Source organism: Protopterus annectens, chromosome 7.part0 (genome assembly GCF_019279795.1).
Source record: "Protopterus annectens isolate FY-2018-M chromosome 7.part0, PAN1.0, whole genome shotgun sequence".
Lineage (NCBI taxonomy): Eukaryota > Metazoa > Chordata > Ceratodontiformes > Protopteridae > Protopterus > Protopterus annectens.
In genome coordinates, this window is record NC_056739.1 from 1,071,948,352 (window position 1) to 1,071,962,548 (window position 14,197).

At 37.4% G+C, this 14,197-nt stretch overlaps 1 protein-coding gene across 1 annotated transcript in view; it reads left to right on the forward strand.

Moving 5' to 3' along the window:
- The window catches only part of TRPM7 (transient receptor potential cation channel subfamily M member 7), a 1,848,525-nt gene that overhangs the window by 645,086 nt on the left and 1,189,242 nt on the right, over window positions 1-14,197 (forward strand). The window lies entirely within an intron of this gene.

The window sequence follows — 14,197 nt, forward strand, 5'->3', positions numbered from 1 at the left end:
GCAATTCTAGTGGATTTCCTCTTAGTAAGGAAAGGGCAATGGGGTAGAATCAGTGACTGTAAAGTCATCAGCAGTGAAACAGTCAGTCTACAGCATAAACCACTGGTTGCCACAATCAGCTCCAAGCAGTGGTCAGAGGAGGCTCTAAGGTCAACAGAGACCAGGCTGAACACCTAGAAGTTGACTGGAGAGAAAGCACAACAGTTCAAGGAATAGCTCAGAGCTCTAGCACCTCAAGAAGAAGAGGAGGAAATAGGTGGAGTTGAAGAAGAATGACAGCATCTCAAAACAGCACGTGCGAGGACTACAGAACATGTATGCAGCCGCGCCAGGCATGGGAATAAGGTACATAAGGAAAGCTGAAGCCCAGAATTCATTGAAAGAAAGGAGTGCAGAGAAAAAAATGAGAGAAAGAAAAGACAGCAGAATAGGACGGAATACTGGTTGAATAACAAAAAGGCAAAGAAAGGAGTAGGAATAGCAAAGAACAAGGTATCAGAGGCACTCTACCAGCTTCTGTAGGGTGACTCAGTAGATAACACAAAGAAAGTATATCAGGTTGCAAGGCAAACACAGAAAGACAAAGAAAACAGTCAAGACACCTTTCATAAGGAATGCCAGAAACAACTTGCTCACTAGTCCACAGGACATCAAAGGCAGATGGAAGGAGTACTTCCAACATCTTCTGAATTCAGAAAACCGATACAGAAGCTGTACTGCCCCAGACAAGGTCTATAATGAGAGAAGAGCAGGAGCCCACCCTAGAAGAAGCAAGAATCAAACTAAGGAAAATGGAGTCAGGGAAAGTACCAGGCTCAGGAGAGGTTACAGCAGATATGATAAAGATACTGAGAGAGAGAGAGAGAGAGAGAGAGAGAGAGAGAGAAGAAGAAGATTGGCTTTGGAGGATGTGCTCCTAGCAATGTGGAGAGAGGTGTATCCCAAGTGACTGGATAATAGGCATATTAATGCCAGTGTTCAAGAGCAAAAGGTACATTCAGAACTGTGTTCAGTGCAACACTATCAAACTCCTGTCACATTGCAGAAAGTTCTGGAGGGTGATTGATAAATGAATATGTAGAGTGGTAGAAAATAAGATGAAAGATGAACAGTGTGGATTCAGATCAGGATGCAGCATGACCACTTCAAAGAAAAATTGCAAACAAGCATATGCAGACAATTGCATGGTCACCATCTTTCAGTAACAGATAAGCACCAGAACAGAAGACTGCAACCATTCAGCTCTAGTGATTGAGATATTCTGAACCAAAATGTTCTGACTAATGCTTTTATCACTTAGTAGCTTGGGTATAAGCACACATAACAAATAGGTGAAGGCAGTGAGCCAAAGTGCTATTGCTTTTTAGAGATGTATAATAAAGTTGTTTTATTCATCTGCAGTTGCCATGTTGTCTTTTGAAATTGTTGATCATAATGGAGTTTGAGTTGCTAAGGAAAGCTATGGCTGAATACTTCTTGCTACATTTTGATAGTGAAACCAGCTGTCACAATGTATCCATTCTGCATAGTCACAGTTTGAAAGTGATTAGTTTCAATGTTTCCATGCTAAGTAAGCTGGGTTAAAGTTGTCATATATAAATCTATGTTCAGTGTTGCCATTTATAATACATAATATAATTATATACACAGTACGTTACTATTTTGATCACTTGCTACCTGAAATCTTTGCTTTACTTGCCAATATTCAGGTAGAAACTTGAATTGGAATGTATTTTCAATTTATCAGTCATGTTTGCAACACATGCAGGAAAACTAAGTGCATTAGCTTGAGCACTTTAAAGATGTCTTTCTAGAAATACAGTGTGTAAAAATAGTCCCCAGGATTCATTAAACTCTGTATAGGCGCTGCACAAAGTCTAATGGAGGGTATCTGCAACTGAGATGGTGGTCAGCATGCAATGTGTATTAAGGAGCTGCAGTGGGCCTAAACTAGGTTTCATGGCTCGCAACAGTATTGCTGGCTGCGAAACCTTGTAAACAAATATGGATATCAAGTCCATGAAAAGGAGAGCACATACAGTCTCCAGATTTGCACAGAATTCCACAGTGATCTCCAGGGCTGTCTCTTAAAGCAAGAAATAAGGACAAAAGGCACAAATAATGTGGGGGCAAAGGATGATAAGTATAGATCATTCCTCTCAAGCTCTTGGCATGAGAAATCTGGACAAAGCATGACACAATGTAGGGAAAAGGCAAAAATGTAAGGACATGTGTTAAATATTATGCCTACTCAGGCATACTAGATAAACTCTCCCAGTTAGGCAGCAGCCTGCATGTTATTAGATAGGTAGCTAACTGCCTCACTGACAGAACCTGCTCAGTCAAAAAAGGGAAAGCCACCTTTAGTAGTAGACCCATAACGAGTAGTGTACCCCAAGGATCAGTCTTTGGGCCTCTACTGTTTGGGATATACTTTTCTGATGTGCAATCCAAAACCAGTGGTCTGTGGCTGACCACATTTGCAGATGACTGCAAGCTGGGTGCTGTCTTAAATTCCCCTAGTGTTGTGAACATCTTTCAAGAGGGCCTTACCCAAACTAATGACTGGTGCCAGCAACATGGCCTCAAACTGAATACCAAGAAATACATCATTATCCCCTTTGGGGAAAATGACATCCTCACTAATTATCACATTAATAACAAGGTACTAAGCATGCAAGCAGTCGTGAGAGACTTGGGCACCCAGGTTGGTAGTAACCTGACTTTTGACCATCACATTGCCTGTGTTGTACGGAAGGCTTTCTGCATGGCTCACCTCATAAGTAAGGGTATTTCATCCAGGAACAGGGAAGCCATAACATCCTTGTACTCCTCCCTTGTCAGACCCATTATTGAGTACAGTGCCCCCTTCGGCATGTGCCTTGCCAAGCACATGCAGCAGCTGGAGAGACCACAGAGGTTTATGACCAATAAAATCCAGGGTCTCAAACAGCTGCTCTATACAGGTAGGCTAAAAGCCCTGCCCCTCTCATACAGTCGGCTCAGAGGTGACCTGTGTCTGGCATACAAGGCCATCTCAGACCCAGCCTTGATGGAGTTGTTGCATATCCATAAGCCAAAATCTACTCAGGCAACCTGCATGCAAGGCCTCAGTCTGGACTGTGACATTAATAGAACTTGTTTGCAGGATATATTTGTGTCCCAGAGACTCCCACATCTGTGGAATAGACTCCCTCTCCATGTTAAGCAGAGTACCTCTCTAGCCCTCTTTAAGAAGAACCTGGATGACTGGGTGGGAAACAGAAAATACACACCTAGGATACCACCTATGTCCCTGCTGGACAGTGAAACAGATGCTGACTTTGTGGGAACATGGGCAAAATTCTTGGCTAGGCTTATAAGGGCTTCTGGTCCAATAGCCTAGTATCATCCTATGAACCTATATTGCTCTTATTAAAGTAGAAAGTTGCTAGAATAAAAGAATTTCTGATGGCATGCATTGTGTGAAGGACATGAAGTCCGAAACTCAAAGGAATGTAATTATTTACTCACTTTAATCCTCACATCATAGGCTATTTGTTAGAAAACCATACAGTTTATGAGTAACAAGCCAAAATAAAGAGGCAAAAATCTGGACATTCTGTGTAAATCTAGACAGCTGAAAGTATGCTAGGGACGCACTTATTAAGTATTGCTCTTACAAACTGAGACAGTTGATAGAATGGTAGGCTGTACATTCCCATGATTTGTTAGAAGGGTATGAAGTCTGAGACTCAATTGTTTGTCACTATTTTTTGACTTCAACCCTCAATACTTTAACAATGATTTGCCAGGAAACCACAATTGTATGAGAAATACACCAAATGTATGAGGCAAAATCTGGACATTCTGCAAAAATCTGTACATTCCCATTGAGAATGCTTTAGCTGAGAAAACTGATACTCTGTATAAAGATCTGGTTAAAAGATTTAAAGGGGAAATGTTCACTAACAAGCTTGATAATTTGATCAGTCAAGTAGATTGTTATGGTGAGAGACTGCAGTTAATTAAGCTACGGAAACTACAGAGAGACCATAGAGATTTTATAAATGGCCAAGTCTTCGTATGGCCGAGATTCAATCAGGAAAATGTGTCACATAGAGCCGAAATGGCAGCCACAGATACAGCTAGAGGTGTTTCCAATAACATCATGGACATTACCCCTTTAACTGATACGGCTATAATGAATGACGTCATGGTGGCGTCATCCGGAAGCCTTAGACATGCTTCTCTTGAATTTACGAATACTCCACCACCTAAACAGATGGCATTGCATCAACATCTTGCGTTGGGAGCGAAACCCAAGATGCAACAAACGAACACTGAGTCTTTTTTACCGCTACCAGTTCGTCCGTGGAGGGACTCCAGAGGAAGATCGGTGAGTCAAGGAAGAGGCAAAAGGAAGTTATCAGGGGAACCACAGAACAAGAGAAGTCGACAAAGGGACTGAACAGTTTGGTTTTTAACCTTTCTGATTTGTTGTTAACGGATGTTGACTATAATTTACTTAACAAAGGTCTAAGCTATATACCTGCACAAGTCAGCAACATCTCTGATATTTTAACTGATTTAAGAGCTTTTGCACGTAAAATAGCTTTGAAATTGTTTTTTAAAAAAGGGTCACTAAATAATACCAGTGCCAACACTCAGTCTGAGTTTGAATGTTTTAAAAGGAAAAGTGCGTTTATGCCTGTGTTTCACCCATGCTTAGATTGCTTCATAAAAACTTGTGAAAATGATTTATATAAACACTATATGCTTTATAACAAGGGTTCGTTATCTGTATTTCATAATTTCACAAAAGATGAGTGGACATCAGTGAATGCTTTAGTGAGCAACACAAAAATCACGATCAGACCAGCAGATAAGGGTGGGGGACTGGTCGTGTTAAACACTAGAGATTATTTGAAATCTATGGATTTACTTTTATTGGAAAACATTACATATAAGTTGATAAATGAGAAAACTGTCGAAAGACTGATATGTCAAGTACATCAAGACCTTTATGACCAGATGTTATGTAGACAAATTAGTTATGACTTCTATCTATTCTTATTGATTGAACATCCTACTATTCCTTACATCAAAGGTCTCCCTAAAATGCATAAGGGCATAATCCCACCTCCCCTCTGTCCTATAGTGGTTGGACATAATTGGGTCACAGAAAACATTTCGATTTTTATTGAAAAAAAACTAAAACCACTTGTATCTGATATTCCTACCATCTTAAGAGACTCATACCAACTTATAGATAATTTCAGAAGTCTGGATTATGTTATATCAGAGGCGCTTCTATTAGTCACATTAGATGTAAAGAGTCTTTTTACTTCAATTCCTAACTCATATGGGATGGATGCTGTTAGGTCTTTACTTCATAAGAGTCGAAAGTATACTAATCATGAACAATCTCTATTAAATACTTTATTGGCAATAGTATTAACTAATAATGTCATGACTTTTAATGAGCTCTTTTATATTCAACAGTGGGGGGTGGCCATGGGCACCCCCTGCGCTAATACTTATGCCAACCTGGTTGTATACAACTGGGAAACTACGTGCTTATTCCCACATCCTACCTATAATAAGGTTCTTTTATATTATAGATTTGTTGATGATATACTTTTATTATGGGATGGAACTCCTGAGGAATTGAAAAGTTTTATAGGTGACTTAGAAAAGACAACAGATTTTCTAAGGTTTTCTATTGAATATTCAACTTCTAACATTAACTTTCTTGATATTAACATCAAAAAGGATGGGCAAGGGGGACTTAAAACATCCCTCTATAGGAAAAAAATGCTGGAAAAACACACTATTGCAATATAACAGCATGCATCCTAGGTTCATTTTCAAAAACATTATCAAGAGACAATATACTAGGATCAACAGATTATGTCAAGGAATAGATGAACGTAAAGTTGAATTCAATAAGTTAGAACAACTCTTGACAGATAGAGGCTATAACCCAGAGATGGTAGCTAGGATAAGAGAGACCTTTATGGATGATACTATATCTAATAGATACTATAGTTTTTCTAATTTCTCTAATTTTTCTAAGTGGCATAGTAGATACCATACACAAACTGATTCATCTTATATCAGATGTATAATTAGTTATACGAGTGATAATAAATACCTAACAGATATTATTATAAAAAACTGGTCTATTCTGGTCACTAATGATGAAATTAAACAACTAATAGGTCGAAGACCAACTTTTACATATAAAAATTTAAAGAATCTAAAAAGGATATTATGCAATGAAAAAAGATCTTCTGACCTGACTGCCAGAAATATAATAAACAATAATATTATTGGTACTTATCCTTGTGGAAAATGTAGCTCTTGTCAATGGATATCCAAAGAGAAAGGTTTTCTTCACCCTGAACTATTGTTCAAATTTGAGTTCAGATGTTCAGCTAACTGTGAGGACAGTAATGTCATCTATTTGGCAACTTGTGAGTCATGTCCTGCATTTTATGTAGGCATGACCACAAGACGTCTTAAAGACAGAATACAGGAACATATCTATGCCATCAAGAAAGCTGATCCTAAGAATGCTCTTTCCAAGCACATTATAGAATTTCCTGAACACAAGTTTGTCTTCAGAGTGTTACAAAGAAGAGAATTAAATGCCAGGAAGGGTGATAACTTTAATGATCTAGAAAATTTGGAGTTAGACTGGATATTCAAGTTTAGGGCGCAAAATTACCCAGGATTAAATACTTATGTCAGTATCAGATCGTTTTTAAAGAAACGTAAATATTAAATATTACTTGAATATTATTTTGATATAAACATACTTTTACACATTTTTCATTTTTAGGTTTATACCTTCATGTACATATATATATATATATATATATATATATATATATATATATATATATATATATATATACTTTATTCATTTTGTTCACTATATACCTTTATATTTATGGTTAATTTATTGGTCTTCCATCATAATTAATTAAATAACTTATGAATATATAATATAGTACAATATATAACATACATAAATAATCTATTTTTTACATATTTTTCACATACACATGTTTAACATACATTTATGCATCTATTTTTATTTTCATAATATATTATACATCATTTCTTATATATATATATATATATATATATATATATATATATATATATACATATTTTTTCTTTTTATTTATGAAGATATCAGTTTATTTTATGACATCTAAATACAAATATATGCATGGACATTTAAGCTATGCCTAATATTTAATATATTCACATTTATATTTGTATTCATTTATATTTACATTTATATTCACATCATTGTGCTTGCTTTTATCACTTGTTTTATTATTTATTTCAGTTTATGATATAAGATATATTATGTTCTGTATATATATTTACATTTTTTTATATATATATCTACATTGCTGCATGGTTATCTTTCAGATATTTATGTATTGAGTTACATATATATATATATATATCCCCATATATATATATTTATTTATTTACATATTTATCTGATATATTTATCCATTTTGTTTAAACTTCCATAGATTATTTATAGTTCATGAGATGTTCGATGGATTTCTCTGATTTCACCATAGTATTGTTCAGGAGCTATGCTTTTATATATTTTATAATTCACATATATTTCTAAAGTGTATATAACATTCTGTTATTTTGCACTTTGGTTATGTTTGTATTTCTCATTTTTGAATTAAGTAATCCTGTGTTTAAAGTAGTAAGTTAAGTAGGTAAATATTTAATATATATATATGCCTGTTGGATAGTTAATAACTATCATTAAAAGTTTATATTAAGAAGTGCTGGGGGCTGTTTTATATTATATTGGCCACATTTTTATATAATACGTTTTATTGGTTTGTCTTAGTTAGTTTTATAGAGAAGAACATTTATCTGCCATGCTAAACAAGTCACAAATAATGTGATACTTAAGAACAATACTAATGATAGTTCTTCCAACTAACTAATTAATTAATAAGTTTATTGAATGATTATGAGCACTTAACTATAGTTTTTCTGTATATATAATGAGTCAGCTTTGTCTTGTAATTGAATCTGATGAAGCGTGCCTTGTGGATGCACGCGAAAGCGCTCATTTCCTTGTTTTAATAAAGAATTGGTTTTACGTGGTGGTCGATCTCCAGTTTTTTACTACATTATTTGTTAGAAAACCATACAGTTTATGAGTAACAAGCCAAAATAAAGAGGCAAAAATCTGGACATTCTGTGTAAATCTGGACAGCTGAAAGTATGCTAGGGATGCACTTATTAAGTATTGCTCTTACAAACTGAGACAGTTGATAGAATGGTAGGCTGTACATTCCCATGATTTGTTAGAAGGGTATGAAGTCTGAGACTCAATTGTTTGTCACTATTTTTTTACTTCAACCCTCAATACTTTAACAATGATTTGCCAGGAAACCACAATTGTATGAGAAATACACCAAATGTATGAGGCAAAATCTGGACATTCTGCAAAAATCTGTACAGCTGAGAGATATGGTAGTACAAGCAGCTGTTATTCTGTTAGTGCAACTTATCTGCGCAGAGGCCAACTTAATGCAAGGACAAATAATCGGTAATAGGGACATATATGACAAGAGATTTCACATAGGAATGAGTTTGAATGTAACATTCTCAACCTGTTAGAGTGAGAAATGTGAACAAAGCCATACAAACTGGGGGACAAAAGGCCAGAAATACAGACTTATTGTTAGTATTCCATGTTCAAAGTTATGAAGTTAATAGATATTTAGGTTGTACAGTAGCATGAACTTTCTGAGGAGCATGAAATCTGAAGCTCAAATGTCAGTCATCAGTCACTGACTGCACTCGGCAATGACATGCCGATGATTTGCCAGGAAAACAATGTTATCTGGAAAAGATGACAAATATGAGACAAAAACTGAACATTCTGTACAGATCAAGACATTTGAGAGGCCTGCACCCAAATGCCTCTAATACTGAGTCATAGAAGTCCAGAGATCATCCCAGTGATATGGCAGAAAGACACACTCCATAAGGAAACATCTGGTAATCCTGGGAATAATTGGAGATTTGAGAGGTATGAATGTGAACCAGATGGTCCAAACATATTGCAGGACAGTGTACCTACAGTGCAGAGTATTGTGATATCCCATTCCTGGCATTCCTTACTGAAGCTGTGTTAATGATCTGTAACAGGATATGGTCCTACCATGTAAAATTATTACTCAGGGGAAGAGTGTGTATTGAACAGGGACACATAGATGAGTTGTAGGAATGAACACAGGGAAATAGTACAGGTGAAACTTCTGTATGTACAGCAGAGAAGGGCATGCCAATGGAAGATGGTTGTAGCAGCAACACCAGGCACATACCCATATGGTACCGTAATGACTATATAGTGAAAATGTGTTGTCTGTGACTGTCACACAAGGTGACATAACAATGGGGAGTATGTATGTGTGAGATATCATCCTCACATGAATAATGCAGAGGACATCTATCAGGAATCTAACATACAATTGAGGTACGGTGCATATTGGGAAGCTGTGCAAACTGATATACCTGAATGAGTGTACTATCAGCAGAGGTCTCCAGCATGGTGGCCACAGGTAAAGGATCATGGCAAACATTACAAGAACCAACCACAATCATGGACAATATTGGAATAATACCACCATTAATCCCGTGCCTCCGACATAACATATGTGATGTGGAGTGATAACAGATGAGACCACACACAGAATGGGCAACTAGTATGATACATCCACACTCTTTGAGGGTAAGCATGCACAGTGTTCTGGTACTGTAATATTTGCAGGAGGTGTTAGGAGGGATACTGCTCTATCTGTATGTGACAGTATGGGCAATACAGGGTAGTTACCTTGTGTGCATGGCATATATCTATGGCAGAATTCACAATGTTGCAAATGATATACATGCCATTAATGCTGTCAACCACCTATTTATGCAGTGTGTGTGCATAAAGTGAACAGGCAGCACAAATGCATTTGGTGTAACAACTTGATTGGTTTTCTGCACCATCAGATAGTCATGTATATTCCACAGAAAGAATGCCTAGGTATGGACAACAAGCTGCATGACAGTGCATTGTGACAAAGGTGGTTCACTTCAGTTACACGTCAATGGAACATGTGTAGGAAGGTACATGGAGAAGAGTGTATTGTACTCAGTTACTTGTGTGATGAAGGCTGGTAACCATGATGCTAGTGTGCCTTCTGATGTGCATGTTCTTCACATACCCAGTACTTGTGCTACAGTCAAGGGAGTAGTCAGCAGTGTGACCACATGCTGGTGGATGTACCACTTACTCTCTACCCTAAGACACAGGTCACATACCTATTGGTCTGATTATAGGGTGTGATGCCCACATTAAACTTGGGTGCTGTGTCTGTTTCCTGATGCAGCAAATCCCTCCATGTGTCTTGTCAATGCAGGTATTGCCATGGCTATGACAACAGTCTCTGGTATGTGTTGATACTGTGTGCATTATACTAATATCACAATTGAAGTCGATGATTGCCCACAAGCTGTAGTCCTTCAGGCAGCTGTTGGGACACAGCATGTGTATGTCATCTGTGACAGCCATCACTTAACTAAGGGACAGCCAAGGACCTAGTTTTCTTTGAGCCTCCTTGCAACTGTTTTTTGAATTTATGCTTGTTAGAACTTTGCTGAGATTGCTTAGTCAATTTCACAGAAAATTTTTTTACTGAACTTTGAAAAGGGTAAAAAAAATCTGAATGAACCCCTTAAATCAATTTTCCTTCGCACATTTTTTTGAAGAACCCTGCATATCAGTTCAAAGACACGTAGAACATTCCACTATGCATCTGTCTTCCAGGCCTGCTTGCAAGGAACTCTGGAACATAATTTCTTTAACTGTCTGGTTTGAAAGGAGGTAAACTGATCTATTTGGAAGTGTTCCCAACAGCTGGATCAACTCCTGGAAGATTCTGGATTTTGCTTTCCATTTGTGAGGGTCATTCCTAGTCCTGCAACAAGGTTTCACTTTGAGAGGATGCATGAAGCCTGAAGATTCAAGATTTACAGAGTGCTACCTCCCAGGCAATTATAAAAACTCTGTAAAGGGGATAAGATCTGGTACTCCCTTGTTTGTTTATGCACAATATCACTTCTCAACCTATTAGGCCAACAAATCTTGATAAAAGAAAAGAAGGGGCAGATTTAAAAAAATATATATATTGTTCTTCTAAACTGTTTAAGTTATTAGAGGAAGCTTTGTTTAATGACTTCAGTCCACAGTGATGTTCCAAGAAAAAAAAATGCAGACCAAAATTGAGGTATAAATGTGGGTATTCTGTGAAAATCTGGACAGCTGAGAGGCTTGTATCTCTGTAGTGTTATCTATGGTAACTTGCAGAGATTCTGTGGAAACAACGATATTTAAAACTTCTAAAAGCATTGACACTTCCAGCACCTCCTTGACATTTATGTGCTTTTGTTTGTCCCTGGAATGCCACAGATCTTGCACTTTCATCCCATTCTGAAATGCTCTCCTCTGCCCCAAAGCAAAAGCTGAAGCATCTGTTGTGCCAGACTAGGAGAGAGACTGAAAAAAGGGGAGACCTGGATTACACCACCCACCACAGTTAACTTCCTTCAGACATCACAGAACAGGAGTTAGATAAGGGGGGGGGTGATGTCGAATTCAGACTGATCTGAGGCACCACTGGATTTCTTTTCATGTAATGTCTGGCTAAGGGAATCACAAAAATTACAGAAGTCCATGAAACCCAGAGCCACGAAATTTCCAGTCAAGCACCAGAAGATTTCCTTGTGCTGCCTGTTTTGTTCAGTAGAAGAAAATCACTTCCTAGGGATAAATCAAGCAGACATCCCAGAAAAACTAGAGACTAAGCAGGAGTTGCATTACCCTTGTTAGGGAATCCAGACAACAGGAAAAAAATATCCGCAAATATAAGACAATCATCCAAATATAGAAAGATGCGAAAGCCTTGCAGCTTGCATTGGGCAATCTCTGGAATCAGGCACTTTGTAAGTATCCTTGATACAGTAGATAGACTAAAAGAGCAATATAGAGAATGAATGAGAGCTAGACACGAAGTCTTAAAACACCCAAACTCCTTGCAATATGAAAGGCGATAAGCATCTCTTGGGTCCAATCTTACCATAAAGCTGTGAGAGAGTATATGAGGTAACAAGGTTTGAAGAGTTAATATCCTGAGTTTTGGGATCCTGAAAAAGATTGAGAAGGGAAATTTCTAGGGCTGGTCTCTAATTTTCTTCTTTCTTTGGCACCAGAAAAATCCTTGAATAATACCACCATTGCAATCTGAGCTGAGGACAAATTCAATAAACTGTTGAGGCAGCATCTGCTCTACTGTAGGAGGAAATTGGAATGTCTGGTTTACAGGATGAAGAGGAATCTCCTAAAAAGGGGTAAGGGATTCACAGTGTCACCCAAATCCCTGCTGGACAAGCCTGAGGATCTACTTGTCCGAGATAGTCTGATGGCTCTGTGGAAGATGGAGACAGACTGAGGGATAAATTTTAAGGATTACCACGGTAAGAATGGGTGGATAAAAAGGCAACTAGACTTTTTGGACTGCCCTTTTTTTCCTGGAAAGCTTCCCTAGTTTTTTTTGAGCCTCCTTGCAACTGCTTTTTGAAATTTTGCTTGTTAGAACTTTGCTGAGACTGCTTAGTCAAGTCCCCATAGAAAATAAAGGTTTTACTGAACTTTGAAAAGGGTCCAAAATAGATTAATATCTATTCTGCTTTCAATGAACAATTTGTATATAAAAGATTTAATGTGACTGTAAGCTGTATTTAACTTGTTTCTAGAAACTTTTTTTTTAAGCAACTGTGTTGAGTATTTGTAACATTCCAGTACTATAGTCACTGATGTTCATCATAACCATTCCCCCTTGTCAGGTTTTATTATTCTCAAACCAGCCGTTTGCAATTCATCTAATAATTGCCTCTCCCTTACAGTAATATTTCTTACAAAATTCTTGTTGGTTTTATTTTTCACCAATTCATTCCTGAAGTCCAACTCACAAATTTGCTCGAACAGGTCTAAGATTGGGTTCAAGGGTGGATTAAATGTACTAGGAATGTGGAACTCATCTTTTCTGGTAGTATTTTCACCTAACACATATTTAAGTTAAGTTTACGCACAGACAGTTTTAGGTCTATAAGTGAAGAGACAAGGTTTGCTCGATAATATGGCACAAATTTTCTGGCATATAAGAACATTTAGTATTGTTTCTTCTGTAGGGTTAGGGTTTGAGTTTTGCATCTGGGTGTGTCTAAATGTGTTTGTAACACTTTTGTAGTCTTTAGAAAGAGTCTATATTAGCACATCGAAGTTTCAGAACTTTGAATGTTCTAATATCGACCCCTATTCAGCGAAACCTGAAAACATCAAAAATTCAGAACAGCAATTTTTTTCCCTAAACACATACACACAACACAAGCACATCAAACAAACAGCAATCCACACACACACACACACCTAAAATATTACATCTAACCGTACACTAAACTGTGCCTACACCACTATCTACCCACTTACCTTAACCCAAACCCTAACCCTAAGGTCCGTCACTATCGCACACACACCTCACCCACGCCCTAACCCTAACTCGCCTACCCCGCCCTAACCCTTATGTCCACACAATGGCACACTTACCTGACCCGCGCCCTAACCCTAACTCACCTAACCCTCATGTCCACACAATTGCACACTTACCTGAACCTGACCCGTAACTTTCCACCACAGTGCTGAAAATAGCGAAGCGACAGGAACAGACAACCAAATTCTTTCCCTAGGAAAGAATTCGGTTTTCTGTAACTTCACTATTTTCATCTTTTGCTGAATAGGGGGTTGATATTAGAACATTCGAAGTTCTGAAACTTCGATGCTCTAATATAGACCCTTTAGAAACTGTAGTTCCTATGATTACTAGTTTTCAATTTGTTGTCAAGAAGAATGAAATGAACTGATTAACTAAAATTGGTCAATTACCTAATCAATTAACTACTGCTCACTGACTACTTAAGGGCATGCCCTCAATGTTGTTTTTATCTGAAGAAGTACAGTATTTACTGAGATGAAAAGTGCTTCATTTTGGAATAAACTGCTTGTTCTTACATTTTGTGTTTGGTGCCCTCCTTCCTGCAACCAGTTTTC